Below are 18,380 nucleotides of genomic sequence, written 5' to 3'. Positions count from 1 at the left end.
ATCTTACAAGGCTCAACATCTTCTCCTTTCCTGCGAAGGAAAGTTGCAGGTTTGTTTTTGTTGTTATTTGCCCTCTGCTCTATGACTTTTTTTTAACTCTTTGTGCCGTTTTACCATTTTCAATCTTTTTCCAAAAAGATTTCCATACTAGTTTCTCTATGCATTTGGATTTGTTGCCCAATGATTTCCCGAGTTTGATGGTGGTGGAGAAATGGAGCCAAGAGTTTTGGTGGTGAGCAGCTTGCAGCACTTGTTACAGATCAAGGTGAACTGGTAGTTAGTCCAACTTGTCAACATGTCTAGTTTCTGCTCAGAAATCTTTTAGAGTGAATATTCCTTACTTTCCACTTAATTTGCAAAACTGTCACCTCTAAATGGCACGGCCACAGCAATTCTTTTTAAGATTTATTTATTGTATGAGGTGGGTGACACAGACCCCACAGTGATGGTAGAGGGCAGAGGACAACTTGCAAAGGTCGGTTCTCCCCTCACATCATGTGGCTGCCAGGGGAGTGACTCAAACTTATTGGCAAGCTCCTTCACCCACTGAGCCATATTGCCAGAGTAACATGGCCATTTTTCTAAGAATCCAAAATAAAGATTGTAATAACCTTTGTTTTAAATGTATTTTTTTCATAATTATAGTTTACCAAATATCAACTCCCAAAATGAACCCTTGCTCGGTCCATTCCACACCTTCCACTGCTCAGTTGCTCCTACTTGACAGGTTATGGGTGGGGACGAGCTGCCATCACAGTTTACCCAAAATCATTCATTATTTTCACAGTGTCATACCTTAGCCCCATAGCATAAGGTGTGTGAGTGATAAGGACAAGGACTGTTTTATCAGCACGGGAACGTCCTGTCTGGTCAGCTCCCCCACTGTTTCTCTGTTCGAGAACATGAACTCAGAAATTCACAAGCATCCTCAGTAGCACTAGCCAGGATTCATTGAGCACTGAATGTACTTTCAGTGTTGTGCTCAGTGCTCCCCTTTAAGAAGCTGCTGAGTTGCAGAGCAGTAGACTGAGGTGTGAAGAGGCCCCTTGAGGTAACATGGAATGAGAGTGGCTTTTTGTTGACTTTTTAGGAAATTGCCATAATATGTTTTATCATCTTCTTTGTCCTCCCCAAATCCTTCTAGAACTCTCACCTCACCCCCACCCAACTTCACATTCTTGTTTTCTCTTTCCCATTCTCTCTCTCTCTCTCTTTCCCTCTCTCTGACTCTGTCTCTCTCTGCCTTTGTCTCTGTCTGTCTCTTTCTGTCTCTCTGTATATGTGAGTGTGTGAGTATGTATGTGTGTTATTTCTAGTCCACATCTGCTGAACCCCCTACCTGCCAATAGCACTCCCCTGAAGTCTCTAAGGGGGACTGTCAAGAACAATCCTGCAAAGACCTTGACAATCTATATCAGAAGTGCTTTACATAAAGTCCTGGGAAGCTATCTTACCCAGACTCTGGACACCCTCCCCACCTTGCGCCATATATTTTGAGGGCTGGTAGGCATGGAGAAAGATGAATCAGGCAGGGTTCCTCTTCCTCAGAAAGCCTACATCCGGTGAGGCAAGACAGGTACATGGAACAAATATAATAAAATACCAGTGATATTAAGCGATTAAATAAGGCTGTAAGGCACCAAGAAAAGGCCTGAGGGACAAAGTCACAGCCCAGGAGGACAGCACTTCAGCTAAGGGTAGCAGAGGCAGGAGAGGACAGAATTGACTCTGGCTTAAGGGGACTTCATAAGCTTCCCCTAAAGGATAAGGTGTCCACTGAAGGTACCCCCTTCACTGTGCCCTAATACATAGTGGTTTGGGCATCTGCGGGAGTGCTTAAAATTTCTCTTGTGCCAACCCAAAGACTTCTCTAGTACTCTAGGGCACCTAGACTTAGTTTGGTTCATTCTGGCTCACAAGCTGTGCCACCACACATTGTTAGAAATAGAAACGGATAACAAGGAAACAAAGGATTTTCCTCGCACATCTAAGCTGGGATCAAACTTTGCATGAGGCAAAAACTGTGCTTTGAAACTAGCCTACTGTGTATTTTCAGTCTGTTTATAGAATAAATTGATTTATTTTTAATGTTTGAAAGGGGCTGTGGGAATATTTCCTACTGTGTTAGTAACTGGTGTTTAAAAATATCTACCAGGCTGAAATAAGGGGTAAGGGTTAGCATTTGGGGACGTTAGCTGCAATTTTAAAAATGAATATAGTGATTTCATTCATTTAAAGGCTTTGGGAAACCTCGCCTTTTTATACCTGTTATTCACTTCCATCTCTCTTTTTCCTTATTCACATAGTTGAGTCAGCAAGAGAAAAATATTCAAATTAGACTTGTCATACAGAGGGGAAAGAATCCGACTCTGTCGGGGTGGGTGGAGGGGGAGAAAGCAACTTTTTGTCAGTCTTTTGTGTCTCAGCAGCTGGATTCATTGCTGCCATGGCAACAGACCACATGATGAGGTGTATTAGATTGCTGTGTTGAGCACAGGGGGACGAATGAACACAGCTTTTTATTGAAGTTAAAGGTTACTTTGGAGTTTCCTCTGTGGAAGTGTGTACGGTCCGGTATCATAGCCTTCAGCAGATGTAGTACTCTCATAGAAGAATTAGGGGCTTGTCGGTGCCTTAGAAGACAAAACCAGGTAAGCTACAATCGGAGCTGCAGATCGGGACTCTCTTACCTCTGAGGCAGTAGCATAACTTGCTGGCTGGAATTTCATTGTTGGCTCCACTCCCACCCTACCCCCATCCCCCACATGGGCACAGGAAAACTTCCTGCTGTCCCCTCCCCAAGTTCTCCACCTCCGATTTCACCTGTTTTAACTGAAAAGTTTCATGTTCCAATGCGTTGTGAATTTGTAAAGTTCTGCGGTTGTGATCGTGCGTGCGTGTGTGTGTGTGTGTGTGTGTGTGTGTGTGTAAGAAAGAAATGTAGAAAGGAAACAGAAAGAGCAGTCATTGTTGTCTTTGGATCGGTGTGCCGCTGAGTGAAGTGTTGCCTTATTTTGTCCTCTGCAATTGCTCTCCTCTCCTAGGAGGCACTGGTCCAAAGCTGCTTGTCTCCTCCTAAATCAAGCAGGAGGAGCACATTCTCCAGGAGGTTGCTCGGCGAATTCACTATGTACAGACTTCTTTTCCCTTTTGCGTCATACTGACTTCCAGCCCCATCCAGTGTCAGAGAGTTCATTTTGCCTACAGTTTTTACTGTGTGGGTCAATTCCTCGGCTTTCTCTTCATTCGCATATCGCAACTGTATGTGTACCAGAGGAACTCAAAACAGAAGTAAATACAGTATGGGTGAGTGAGTGCCAAGTGAACTCTTTTGCTTAGAGAGGAGCTGCAGGAACTGAACGGAAGCAATGCAATGTGGTTTGGTGCCCCATTTAATCCCGGAGGGAACACAGAAGCCTCCTGATTTGCTCACATGTCACCCTGGCAGCAGACATCGAGGGGGCGGCTTTGAGATGCTCCTAGAAAGCCCATGAACCAGAGAAAATGTCCTTATTGATAAATTATTCTGGTTCCTTGTTCATATCATTTCTACAAAAGAGTAGGATTTCTTTTAACTTTTAGCCAAGGGTGAGCCATGCAATTTCTCTCATTTGTTCAAAGTTCTCTAGGAAGCTTACAAAGCCAAGATCTAACTAAACAAACGCAAAGTTTACTGTTATTATAGCCTATTCACTATCAACTAAAATCAATCCTTGAAAAATACTTTCTTAGTAAGATTAAACTAATTATTTGCCCCTGGTTGACATTCAGGACAAAAACCAGTATATTATTTCAAGTTGAGCCATGTACTATGCATTCCTCACAAAGGGAAACTTGGAGTTCGTTAGAATCATTTATGCTCTGTTTTATTGTTGCGTCCTTGGTTTACAGTTTTAATGTATCTAAACTAACTCCCAAATGTCACCTAGGAGTTACAGTCACTATTCTGAACACACTTGGCCATGCTTTTTAAAAAGAGAACTGTTTCCCACTATAAAAAATATTAAAAGCTTTATAATCACAACTCACATTTGCAAAAGATTAGTGCTTCTCTCAGAATTCGATTCTTTCTCTTTCCCTTCATTGCTGATAATACTGAATAATCTTTTGGTATGATCTTCAAGACATGAAATATCTTCATAGCCGTAGGTTATTATTGCTAGGGGATGAGAAATTTCCCCAAAATCAGTGAAAAACCATACCTCATAAAAGATTTTTTTTTTGAATTTTCGAGACAGGGTTTCTCCATAGTTTTTGGTTCCTGTCCTGGAACTAGCTCTTGTAGCCCAGGCTGGCCTTGAACTCACAGAGATCCGCCTGCCTCTGCCTCCCGAGTGCTGGGATTAAAGGCGTGTGCCACCACCGCCCGGCTCTCATAAAAGATTTTAAAATGCAACATCTCAAAGCTGACAGTGTCTTAGCTTTAGGAAAGAATGCTCTGTGGTAGGGGATGGGGGAGTGGTCTGTCTTTATTGAAATTAAAAACAAAAGATGGAGATCGAGGAATGCAAAGAGACACAGAAAAAGGATGTGCCTCCGATGAAAGAAGATGATAGTTTCAGTGGTCTGCACTCCTTATGTCTCATTGCTACTGGAAATATTCACTATATGTCTGCATTAAGATTTCTACTGCTGAATTAAACATCACTGTAGAAACGAATTTTGGAGAACAGGTTTATTCCAGCCAACAGTTGTAGTCCAGCATGGAGGCAAGCCAGGCAGAAACTCAAGGCAAGAACTGAAGCAGAGACCATGGAGGAATACTGCTTGTGGTCTTGCTCAGCCTGCTCTCTTGTGCACCCTAGGACCAGGGATGGCATCACCCACAGTGATTAGGACCCTGTTACATCAATAATTCATCAAGCAAATTTTCTACAGGCTGGCCTGCAGGTGAATATTATAGAGACTTTTTTTTCAATTAAGATTCCCTCTTTCCAGATATGTCTAGATTTGTGTCCAACCACCACACCTTATTTAAAAAAAAAAAGCACCAAGTTCTACAGACAAGGTTGAATTACTAAAAAGCCTAACTCTTACAACTCTTGCCTAACTATTACAAGTTTAAAATACATACATTATACAGCTCATCTTCTTTTATTTCTTCTGGGTTTCTCTGTGTAGCCCTGGCTGTCCTGGATATCTCTCTCTCTCTCTCTCTCTCTCTCTCTCTCTCTTTCTCTCTCTCTCTCTGTAAACCAGGGTTGCCTTGAACTCAGGGATCCACTTGCCTCTGTCTCCCAAAAGTTCTGGGATTAAAGGCGTGCTCCACCACTGCTTGACTCAATATACAATTCATTCTATTGGCTGATATGCATGTTATATCAGCTGATATATATAATAAATATTTTAATTTATATTATCATTGCATATTGTATATTGCTATATAATATATTATTATATGTAATTATTATGTTATCATATATAATGTGATATATGATATGTATTTATATATAAATATATATATAATATACAATAGCTAATGGTCTCAGTCTTGCTATAAGCTAAAATTTATCAAGAAATGTATGCAATCTATATCCAAGTGTTGGGTTATTATGTTGTCTGATACTAGACTACAAGTGAGTCTTCACCTCTGCAGCCATTGTCACAAAGAGGTCAGAAGGCAGAGCGTCTTCTAGGCGACAGAGTGGGTAAAGACACTTGCCATATAAGTCTGGCAACTTGAGTTTGAAGGAAATAATCAATACCACAAAGTTGTCCTCCAACTTCCACCCTTGTCATGGTGCTTGTGCCTGCGTACGTGCGTGTGCGCGCGCATGCGCGCACGCGTGCATACACACACACACACACACACACACAAATAAAAACTAAGAATTAAGTAGGATCAAAACCCAGTGCCATTGTCCTTGGCTTCTCAGCAGCACTCATTGTCCGCCATATTCAGAGAGTCCGGTTTTATCCCATGCTTTTTCAGTCACAGTCCAGCTGGCCTTGGTGAGCTCCCAATAGATCAGCCCCACTGTCTCCGTGGGTGGATGCACCCCTCGTGGTCCTGACTTCTTTGCTCATGTTCTCCCTCCTTCTGCTCCTCAGTGGGACATTGGGAGCTCAGTCCAGTGCTCCATTGTGGGTCTCTGTCTCTATCTCCATGCATGTTCTGGCTTTGTGGGAGCCTAGCCAGTTTGGATGTTCACCTTCCTAGACCAGGATGGAGGGGGGAGGACTTTGGACTTTCCACAGGGCAGGGAACCCTGACTGCTCTTCAGACTGGAGAGGGAGGGGGAGAGGAGTGGGGGGAGGGGGAGAGGAGTGGGAAGAGGGGGAGGGAAATGGGAGGCTGGGAAAAGGCAGAAATTTTTTCTTTAAAAAAAAATAAAAAAAAAATCCTGACCTTCATCCCGACCAAAAAAAAAAAAAAAAAAACCTAAGAATTAAGACTATGTTTCAAAAGAAGATTCCTCTATAGAGCCATTTTGGTACCTACATTCTTAAAACTCAGAATCACTTCTTGGTGCCCTTGCCACACCCAGAAATATTGTCAAACTGTTTTAAATGAGTGTTTTCACCACCCTGTGCCTAACTTGGACATCCTTCTCATGGGAATAATTGGCAGTGCTTTTTAACATTTTGTCTCTAGTTTCTGGTACCTCATAGATGCTCAAATAACTAATTATCTGAAAACCTTCGAATATGTAGGAAGAATACATATTCAGCAGAGCCATGGTGGCAAATCAGAGAAACTCATAGAGAGTTTCTAGAAAGTAAAGATATATTCTGAACCCCAAGACAATATTCTTAAGATAGTTGAAGAGTAAGCCAATGAATGAAGAGTCAATATCAGCCCTTGCATCATGGTTAAGGGTTATTTTTTAACATTTAATAAAAATGTGTTTTACTATTGACCACCATAATTTTTATATGAAAAATTTGAACTTTTAACTTTTTAAAATGATTCTTAAACGTTTTGAATGAAAAACCAAGTAGTGACGATCATGGTCATAATACTGGTGAGGAAGGCATTGGTAATAGAGTGATGGATTTGGAGACTGAAGCAGACTTAGAAAATAAGTCCCTAGATCTCATAAAAGGGCAGTGTTTTTCTATTAAGAAAATAGAAATCTTTAATGCATTGTGTGATTCTCAGAGATGTGCTTCCAAATTTAATTAATTTCATTAATAGTCTTTATAAATCACTAATAATAGGTGTGCGTCACTGTGTTCTTAAAAGACTTATTTTAAGATGATGCTGGCTTTGTAAGATAAACACTAGAGGCTTTCATAAAAAGTGATTAAGCTTATCAAGTGCAATTATCAGAGAAGAATAAACTCATTTCTAGGGAAACGTCACTTGTTAGAGTGTATAGGGAGCGTTCACCTGGTTGCATTTGCATGATAATTTCAGTCATATTACAATTATTGACCCCAGTATAAGTGCTGTGAAATATTTACAATCTATACCCTTTTAATAATATTTGCATTTAAAATTTTTAGCTTTAAACGATATTTATGTCTGAAACCTTTTGGTTCTGGATTATTTGAAGAAAGATTATACTCAGTAAAAAAAGTTTCTGGCCTCTCTGCCTGTTTTACAGTTGAGAGGCAATGCCAGATGGATTATCTGTTCCAGTATCCAGTGAGGGTCCATGAAAGTAATAAGAGAAAATACAGAACTTGGGGTGGCAAAGCATGCCCTCAAAGGCAGACGTCCTAGAGGAGTGGTGGCATGAGAAGGAATTACTTCTGGGAAATGTTTGAAGGAAAATAAAAAGACAAATTACAGTCTACAAATAGCATTCATGATGTATCTGAAAGAGAAGGAGAGGCATCCAAGTGTTGGGCTACAAGTCTGCAGTCCTGGTGCTTAAAGAGCCGGAGCAGAGAGGTTGTCAGCTTTAGCCCAACCTGGACTACTTGGCAAGACTTTGTCTCAAGAAAACAGGAACAAAACCAACAACAACAAAGGTAGGGAGCCAGTGGATGGGAGGAAGGAAAGGAACTAGGAGAGAAGAGAGGAAAAGAAAGGGGGAAGGTGAAAGAGAAAGGAAATAGATAAGGAACGGGGAAAGATTTATGATGAGGTCCCAAAGAACCAGCAAATAAAAAAAACTATTATTTTGAAAAAAAAACCAATTTTTTCAAATAGCTACCATTTACACAAATGGTCGCTGGCACCACCACCACCATCGCCACCACCATCACCACCACAATAATCACACACTGATAACTTGGCATCAGACATTCATCATGTGCCACTTAATTCTTACCACAATCTAGGGAGTAAACATGGTGCCAATTCCTTAATGAGGTGAGTACCAGTAATTGCAGGCCTTGGATGTCAGAGCGCAGTTGGCTATGTCAACTGTGCTAAGTCTCCACCTACCTGCTCTTCTATTGAGTTGAAACTAATTTACTCCAAATGCTCTGGAGCTGGGTGCACTTGATAAGTTTCAAATGGCAGCAGTGTAGACAGGAGACCAGAAGGAGGCAATACTGGAGGATCAAAAACGAATCATCTAGTAGGGGTCACCATCCAAGACAAAAAGAAGAATAGTTGGGAGTTGAGCAAACTTTGTAAAGGGCAGATCTGAGAAGATGCTTTGTCAGGTGTCTGTCTCTACACTAACCAGCTAGGAAACATCTGACTGACTTTCTAAGCCCCCTTAAAACTTTCCAGTTACTGCATATGGCATTTGAACAAGATCATTATGGTCAAGAAAACTGAGCCTGTCTTATGATGCACATGCTTTTCTACCAAGAATAGTCATAGCCTTCCTCTCAGAAGGACATGCTGCTCCATTGTCTGCGTCCTTCAAGTGTGTGGTGTGCAATGTGTGGTGATTGCCCATCTGTGGACATCATGTGAATGAGATTAGGTCTTTATGAAGTTTTTTCTGTCATTAAAATCTTTTTTTTATTTTTATAAATAGTAGTTATATTTTGTTTCATAGGAGTGTTCCCCTCACAAGTTGAAGGAACCCCTTTCTACTGAAATTCTGTCAATCAGTTTGACTGACAGAGCTAAGTCTCTACCTCAAAGATTGTGGTTCATTGACATAATTGACACCTGCAGGGCTCTGACCTTCTGGCAGGGAATGTCTGCTGCTCCTGGGAGTAATGAAAGAAAATGAAATCCCTCCCATGCCTGGGATTTGAATAAAACATCACTTTGTTCATTGTCATCTTGCTAGGAACTAAATGCTCTGACATTTTTTGTAACCTAAGGGAGCAATGGGGAAGTTGGAATATCAGGCCAGAAGCTGGACAAAGCCTAATCTTAAATGGCTAGATAGTGGCCTCAGGTCAAGTAAGTGACTCCAGGCAGAACTCAATTAGACCTAAATACAGACTTGGACTCTGATCTCCTTCCTGCTGGTGTGGACTGCTGACTATACCAGAGGAATTCCAAGGACAGTTAGTTGGCTTGAAATCTACTGAAATGTGCATGCTGACAGATGCAGAATTCAAGATAGGGAAACATCCAGACACGAGGCCAGGCAAGAACAACGCCTCTGTTGTCCTGGGCTTCCAGGGAGGGTGCTGCTGCTGTGGGCTCTGAGTCATGAATAAGCCACATATGGAGGCAGAGGAGACTCAAGGACACTGTGGCTTGGGAGAGCAGGAAAGTGGGTGTTCTGGGGGTGCACAGATTATGGAATAGAGAGTCAGGAGAGGCCTACATCTGAGCAACTAGCGGTTGCCTTGATACCTGTCTATGACTCCTCTGCCTTTATGAGTGACTTGAGACTGCCATGTGTTGACTAATGATGTCATCCCACAAGTGTGCTAGCCAACAGCCCCAGGAAGATGACAGAGGGAATAGAAGAACCACCTGACCTCTCATCCCTGCTTGCCAGGGAAGGACTCCCCAGGGATACAGGGATGGAGATCATCTGAAGCCTGTCCTCTTTATCAAGCATCTCAATAGAGGCTTCTCTGGTACCAAGTGGCTATTCTATTTTATTTTGCCTCAGATCTTATGGAAGTTCTAGTTTATAGACCTCTGAAACTATCTCTGCAAATCTGTATGTGTGTGGGTGCATGTGGAGGCCAGCAGTCAGCCTTGGGTGTTGGTCCTCTGGTACTATGTCCTAATTAATATTAACTGTCAACTTGACACAGCTTAGAATCAGTACCTGAAAAAAAAACTATCAATCAAATAATTGTCTTCATCAGAGTGGCCTGTGGGTATGTCTCTAAGGGATGGTCTTGATTATTAATTAGTGTGGGAGGAGCCAGCCCAGTGTGGGCAATCCTATTTCCTGTGCAGATGGTCCTGGGCTGTGTAAGAAACCTGAATAAGCATAAACACAGAGCAAGCTGGCAAGTAGTGTTCCTCCATAGTTTCTGCTTAAGATTTCTGCTTAAGATCCTTCCCTGACTTCCCTCAGAGATGAACTATGGCCAAAATTGGAACCAATTAAACCCTTTGCTTCCTTAGTTGCTTTTGATCAGAATGATGTATTGCAGAAAGAGAGATAAAGCGAGAATATGTCATCCTCTCTTTGGTTTGGTTTGGTTTAGTTGGGTTAGGTTTCTTTGGGTTGGGTTTGGTTGGGTTGGGTTGGATTGAGTTAGGTTTGAGATAGGGCCTCTCACTGAGACCTGAGTTGATTAAGCTAGGGAGGTCATTGAGCCCAGGAATATGCCTGCCTTCTCCTCCCCAAATCTCAGATAGGAAGCAGGTATTGAACTCAAGCCCTCATGCTTGCAAGCCAAGCATTTTACCAACAGAGCCACCATCCCACATCCTTACACAAATATTTTATGTAGTTTATTACTAGAGATGGAACAGACTTTTAACCACAATAATAGCTAACATTTATATCCTGATTTACAGTCATAAAGTATTTTCATTACATTGCAGCTGAATCTCATATAGTTCTGGAAAGTAGATGGCACCACCACTTACTTTTTCAACTTTATTTATTCATTTGATGGCTTTGTGTATAATTAAAATAAAATTATTGCATCCCCTCCTCATTTTCTCTCCTCCCTCTTGCCACTCCCATTCCCATCACCCTTCAAATTCATGGTTTTCTTTTTTTTTTAATTTATTTATTTATTAAGGATTTCTGCTTCGTCCCCACAACCGCTTCCCATTTCCCTCCCCCTCCCCCGATCAAGTCCCCCCCCCTCATCTGCTCGAAGAGCAATCAGGGTTCCCTGACCTGTGGGAAGCCCAAGGACTGCCCACCTCTATCCAGGTCTCGTAAGGTGAGCATTCAAACTGCCTAGGCTCCCACAAAGCCAGTACGTGCAGTAGGATCAAAAACCCACTGCAATTGTTCTTGAATTCTCAGTATTCCTCATTGTCCGCTATGTTCAGCTAGTCCGGATTTATCCCATGCTTTTTCAGACCTAGGCCAGCTGGCCTTGGTGAGATCCCAATAGAACATCCCCATTGTCTTAGTGTGTGGGTGCACCCCTCGTGGTCCATAAATAAAGGACATTGAGCCTATAATTCATGTTCCTAGAGAAGCTAAATAAGGTGAATCCAAAGACAAACACATAGGCATCCTCAGGAATATTAACCTTCATCAGGCGATGAAAGGAGACAGAGACAGAGACCCACACGGGAGCACCGGACAGAAATCTCAAGGTCCAAATCAGGAGCAGAAAGAGACGGAGCACGAGCAAGGAACTCATGGTTTTCTTTTTTTAACCATTGTTATCTCATACACTTAAATTCAAATAGACATATAAATATAACCTGAGTCCACCCAGTTTCACCTGCTTGTAAATTTTTTTTTTAATGACCACTTGGTACTGGATAACCAGGCAGGGGACTCACCCTGGGGGAGACTAATTCTCTCTTCTCTCAGCAATTACTAATTGTTATTATCTGTTTCCTTTCCAAAGATGAAGGAAAACAGGCAGACATGGTGGCACACTCCTTTAATCCCGGCACTCAGCAGGAAGAGGCAGGCAGACGATCTGTGAGATCAAGGCCAGCCTGGTCCACATAGTGAGTTCCAACCCAGCCAGAGCTATGCAGTGAGACCCTATCTCAAAACCAAACACAGAAGATAAAGGAAAGCAGGCTCTGTGATTTCACCAGTTTAGATAACAAAGCATATGTTGTGATTGACTGATTTACTAACCACTCAGTACATTCTCACCTCTAGAACTTGCAATCACTAGGCTAGAAGCAATGATTCTCCATTGGTAAAGCATTTACCTTGCAAACTTGGGAACCTGAATTCAATGACTAGAGTCTATGTAAAAGCCAAACCTTATGGCAAGCTTGAAAATTCCTTTTTAGTGAGATAGGAGGTGGAGAAAGGTAGAACTTTGAGTTTGCTAGCCAGAGAGGCTAGCCTCCTTCACAAATTTCTAGGCTGGCGAGAGACCCTCTCAAACTAAAAGTGGAAGGTACCTCTGATTTCACATGCAAACACAGACATGTGCAATCATATATACACCACACACATGGCCAGATGTGCTTGCACATCTCTCTCTCTCTCTCTCTCTCTCTCTCTCTCTCTCTCTCTCACACACACACACACACACACACACACACACACACACACTTACATATTCCCAAGCTACACTGTGTACACACGGATATTTTTGACGTGTCGACTACCTGGCCACTGGTGCTCTGGACCCTTCCATGTAATCATTCTGATACTTACACATTTTCTGGAAAGCTTGCTTATTCTGGAAAATAAAAGAATAGTAGTCAATTAAATTCCTGATATGGGACAGTAATACGAAAGAGTGGAAATTCTAGATGGCTGAACTTAAATTCAAACAGGAAAAACCAGGTGATGGGGCAGACATGTTAAACTTACACTAAATTAACAAAAAGGTATTTTATGCCCCCAAAGCACTCTCTTGCCCACATACATGGAGCCAAGGGTGTCAAGCACCTGTCTACCTTGTGGGGGGGCCTGGATTTGTTTCCTGGTGTGATGGTGGTGGTGGTGGTAATGGTGGAGGTGGTGGTGGTGGTGGTGGTGGTTGAGGTGGAGGTGGTGATGGTGGAGGTGGAGGTGGTGGTGGTGGTAGTGATGGTTGTGGTGGTGATGATGGTAGTGATGGTTGTGGTGGTGATGATGGTAGTGGTGGTGATGGTGGTGATGGTGGTAATGGTGATGATAACGGTGATTGTGTTGATGGTGATGGTAGAGGTGGTGGTGATGATGGTGGTGGTGGGAGGGGGTGATGGTGGTGGTGGGGGAGGTGCTATCACCAGCATCCCACTTCATTCATATTAAAGGAGAAACTAGCTTATATAAATAAGAGGAGCCTGCATACAGATGACTTCAGCCTTGTTTAGATCCAGAGGTTTGAGGACATTCCCAAATCATTCCCACTCCCCAATTCTAGGCTCTGCTTGTTTCTGCCTGGGCCTTACTCAGTGACTATTACTCAAACAGCAAAACCAGATCCTGTGTCTTTCTCTAGTTCCTCTAGAGAGGAGCTTCCCACCTAACAGTGAGTGATGCCATTACAGCCCCATCACACTGCAGGGCTTTTGTTTAGTTACCGAATACCCCAGCAAGTCAGTGGCAAAGCCTGGCTTAGGTTATGTGCCTAACCCTGGGCGCTTAGCATGGCCACGTCAGGGCATTCTTTCCCCAAGGCCTGGCTCATTTGTCTAACTTTCTGTCTGAAGGGAAATGAAGTCAACACATAACTGCCACGTAGAAATACCGGAAGGAGAGTATGACAGATGTCAAGTGGCAAAATCTACCATGTACAGCACCAAACACGGCGCATTACCATCTTTCTGTGCTCTGTGGCTGTTGATAGATAATTGCATCTATTTTCAAATAAGGAACCTGAAAGTCAGAAAAACTCAGCTTACTTGTAGGGACCTGACAGCAGCACCCAGCAGAGAGATGTTAAGCCAAGTGTGTCTGACTCCCTGGCCAAGCACTCTCTCTAAAATGTTTGCCTCTCTTAACCTCCTAATGTCACTATATGTTCTAACAAAGGAAACACAGAGACGCTCTCTGTTTTTGTGAGTGGGAAAGCATAAAGAAAGCATACACCAGTTTTAATCCCTTTCAAATTAAGCCCCTGGGTGACAGATTGCTTCTTTGTCCCTGAGGAACAATGTTTTGAGAACAGTTAACAAAGCAAATGTCAAAGTGTGTCCCTCAGGTAAAGCAGTTACTCCTTCCCATCAAAAGCTGCGAGATAACTTGGTAAAGTTCTTGCCACGCAAGCGTGAGGGCCCGAGTTTTATCCCCAAAACACACAGGGAAAAACAAAAGGAAAACCTGGTTGTGATGCTGTGAGTTTGTAATTCTAGCACAGGGGAGGTAGACAAAGGCAGATCTCTGGAGCACCCTGGCCAGCTAGCCTAGCCTACTTGGTGAATTTTGAATCAATGAGAGACTCTGTCTCTAAGAACAAAGAACAGCAACTGAGGAGCAATACCCAAGGTTGTGCTCTAACATGTGTATGAATGCACACACACACACACACACACACACACACACACATGAGTATGTACATACACACACACATACAGACACACACACACACATGGGGGGAGAGTAACACACTGACACTGATTTTTTTTTTAAGGTTTTTGAAGAGATTGAACAAAACCCATGCTTGATCTTTAAAGAATATTCCTGAGAGTACACCAGGAACTCTGAAAAACACAAAGGGAAACACAGGCTAAGTTAGAGTACAGAGGAGAGGGGAAGATGGGATGGTCAAAATGAGAGGGGAATAACCAGCAACCAGAAACAATAGTCTTTGTAGGTCTGGCACTTCCCCAACCACAGGAGATGACCTAAAAGAAGCCTTGGGTTATTTATACCTGCTGAGCGTTCACTGTACCCAGTGATTAAGACTCCAGGACACACTAGATACGGTTATCGGAACCTTAAGATTTCAAGGTTTGTGTTTCCTTAACCTTTTTGTTTCCTGCCCTTGGTTCTGAATGAAAATAAAAAGCAAACTCTTCACCTCTCCACGGTTCCAAGGGGGTAATTCTAAAAATAAATGGGAGCATTTGCTTTTGCCAGGACATTATGTCCCCAGTTTTCTTTCCAGAACCCACAGGACGTGCACGATGCTCTTGAAGTCTGTCCACAACACACCAAATGCAAGGTCTGCTCTGCTGAGTGACTGCTCCTGCCAGAGCTGCATTTGTAGATAATTCCTGCTGAACAACTGCTGGATGAGTCACTTGTAGGCAAAGCGCTGGCAGAGCCGGGAGATTTATTTAGTGCCATGTAGTTAGCTATTCATTGAAAAGAAGTAAAGTAAAATTCCATACATTTGGGTGAGGATGTAAAGCGCCTTGAACTGTCAGGGTGGAAGCAGAATACAGCTGTGTGGGGCTCTGAGGTGGAGACGGGGATAGCCTGTACTCTTGCCGGGCAGGAACTAAGTCCTTCGAACTAGAAAGAAAAAAAAAAAAGCAATGAAAGAGAAAAGTGTGGCCTTCTAACTTTTTCTTTTTTAAAGCACTTTTTAAAAATGTCTTCTCATTTTTAGTTGTGTATTTGGATTTGTGTATTTGAGGGCAGTGCTCCTGGAGTCCAGGGAGAGCAAGGGATTCCCTGGAGCTGGAGCGACATGTCATTGTAAACTGGGGTATATGTGTCCTAGGAACCAGACTCAGGTTCTCTGCGGGAATATTATTTGCTCTTAAGTGCTGAGCCATCTCTTAACCCTGTGCCTGTGTGACAAAGCTGGTGAAGCACAGTCCAGGAATATCCTATCTCGAGGTTGGATTGGGGTCAAATATCATTAGCGAGGAGGAGAAACCTGGAGAGTCACAGCCTACTCCATGATCTCACCAACCTGTGTTCTCTGCTTTCATTCATTCAGCCTCAGTCACTAGTTAAAGAAACAAACGTTCTTAACCCCACCTTTCTGAGAAGCATTGCTCTCTTCTGTTTTTGTTTCCAACCTCTGTACTTCCCCTGTGTAGAGATACAAGTACACAAAGGGTCTTCCAGGGGTCTCTTTGTGGGAGTGTGGATATACCTACAGAAGAGGACGTCTCCCATATTTCAAAATACTCAGCTTACCATTTCCAAGATTAATTAACTTATCTAAAATTGCTAAATTTTATTGCTAAAATTTATTACGAAATAAAGGATTTACAGAACTTCTGTAGTGTCTCGTATATAGTACATCATAATGGTGACGATGATGGCGATGATGATCAATAGCATAGTAGTGGTGATGAGGATGTGATAGTGTGATCCTCATTGAATAATTAGTGCCTGTAGTAACTGGACTTCCCTGAGTAATATAGCAATTACAGAGAATTATTTTTGCAATCGTTTTTAATGTCTGTCTTCTGTGCTGTGACTGTTAAGGTCCCTGAGGGCAGAAACTATTTCTGTCTTGTTTAGCACTGTGTGCCACCAATGTGTCATCTTGAGTCTGGCCAACATATTTAACTCTTTGCTGCATTAATGGACAGGTGAATGGGCAAATGGACCACTATGGGTTACAGGGGATTTTCCCTCTGTTTCAAGTTGTAGATTTGCAGAAATAAGCATCGGGACTTATGAGGATGAGGAATGTTGAACACACTTCAGATGCTGTTGGAACCTCGTCAGTTCTCTTGAATTTGGGAATAATCAGCAGAAACAGTTCCATTATTCACCTCTTAGATATATTTTCTGTTCTTACCATGACATTAGCCTCCTCCCTATTTTTCTTAAGTTTATCAGAATCCTAAAAGCTTTCTGAAAAACAACAGAGCATTCATCTCAGTATCTCATTCACATCAACCTTGGCCAGAAAGGCCATAATGGCCATAATTCATTTGAAATAACTGGGAATTTTCCCTACTGTTTTTCCATAACAGGTGGTTTAGGTTTTATCTGCTTTGTTGAGTGATGTGTGAATCTAAGTCTGACATTACTGCATTTTCTGAATAGGAGGATGTGCTCCGTGCAGTGGTGAAATTTGTGAATTAACTCAGGTAGAATGTGCAAGGCAGTCACTTGTGTGCACCTTTGGAAACCCTCCCTGGTGACAGATACTCCTTTCTCAGCTAAAATGAGAATAGGGAGTTAACATTAAATACACTAACAGCTGAAAGGGGACGATGTGTGCACAGCATTGTTCTGCCTGCCCGCCCTGACCAGAGCAATGCTTGCTGACTCAGGCTGAGGATTTTATCTGGATAAAAGAAAAAGTGCTGCAGAAATCCTGGCTAGAAGACTAAAAGAAGTCTAATGTGTCCTTTACATCATGTCCTGTATGTGTGTGTGCGTGTGCGTGTGTGTGTGTGTGTGTGTGTGTGTGTGTGTTAAAGACTGTATCCAGGGCTTTGTACATGGTGGCAAACACCCTGCCACTGAGCTATAGCCTCAGTCATTTCTGTATTTTTTTATTTTAAGACAAGGGCTCACTAAGTTGCCTACGCAGGGTCCAACCTTGCTAGCCTCCTGCTTCTGTCTCCCAGTAGTTTGTCTTATAAACCTGTGACACCAGGTCCTCCTTACGTTTCAATTTCAGATAAGCAATGAGTGATTAAAAATATTGAATGTATACTTTCAATATTTGGATCATACTTAGAATTTAAAATATATTTGCTAAGTCTGGTCTCATTTCATGTGGCAACCCACTATCATTCCACTCAACAGCCAAAAGAAGCAGCTCCCCTGGACCTCACATTTAAGAGACGCTATGTGCAAGATGAATGAAATATCTTTCCTTTAACTCCTCATTTTCTCTTATATGGGCTCCTCCCCTCACCCAACCACTAAGGTACAATTCCCTGGAGCTTTAATCCCTTTGGAATTTACTTCTCATGAGAAAATAAGCGATCATTTCTAAAACAGATTTGGTAGCAGACAGAGACTCCCAGAAGACATCATCTGTGACAAGGGTGGGAGGTGGCAGCCCAATGTCCTGCAAACACACATCAAGCACACATGCATGTGCACTGTGCTTTGTGATTCTGTCTCCTGGTTGGCTTACACTGGTAAAAAAATAAATAAATAAATAAATACAAAACAAAAATCTTATTCTCCCTAAAGCATGCCCACATACTATGGACATGGACATGCACTGCTGATTGTATTCATTTCCATTGCTCAGTGACTTACTTTCTAATGAATTATACATGAGCCTTAATTAATATGAATAATCCATCTAATAAATACTTTATAATGGTTCTTTCCCATTGATAATATTGTAATTGTCATCCAATGGGGAACTTAATGATTTCCTATAACATTAGGATCGTGAACTTAATATGGAGCTGCAGGTAGGCAGAAGCACAGCCAATGAATTGGACATTGAGACCTGAATTTCAGGTCCTTTAGAACCTGTAGAGTGGACAGAGAAACCCAGTCAGCATTGTGGAGAGGAGAGTGTCAGTATTTTGAAGTTTCAGACAATATGCTCACACCTTGAGATATATTTTTCAAAATCATACATTCATAAATGAAATTATAAACTGTCAGAACATATCCTTAGTACAT

The 18,380-nt window shown here is 42.2% G+C and overlaps 1 protein-coding gene across 29 annotated transcripts in view; it reads left to right on the top strand.

Annotated features, from left to right (window-relative positions):
* The window catches only part of LOC121453642 (dystrobrevin alpha), a 361,338-nt gene that overhangs the window by 186,089 nt on the left and 156,869 nt on the right, over nt 1-18,380 (top strand). Inside the window, exon 1 of one of the 29 annotated variants that reach the window (XM_041660547.1) lies at nt 2,538-2,651. The exons of the other annotated variants lie outside the window; for them this stretch is intronic. The gene's annotated coding sequence lies outside the window, so the exon portion shown is untranslated. Of the gene's footprint in view, nt 1-2,537; nt 2,652-18,380 lie in introns of those variants that run through there. 29 annotated transcript variants of the gene reach the window in all.

The sequence above is a fragment of the Microtus oregoni genome, unplaced genomic scaffold, assembly GCF_018167655.1.
Source record: "Microtus oregoni isolate MIOR12 unplaced genomic scaffold, Mior012 000011F_ref0000422, whole genome shotgun sequence".
In the NCBI taxonomy this organism is placed as follows: domain Eukaryota; kingdom Metazoa; phylum Chordata; class Mammalia; order Rodentia; family Cricetidae; genus Microtus; species Microtus oregoni.
This window is presented reverse-complemented; position numbering and strand designations above follow the sequence as displayed.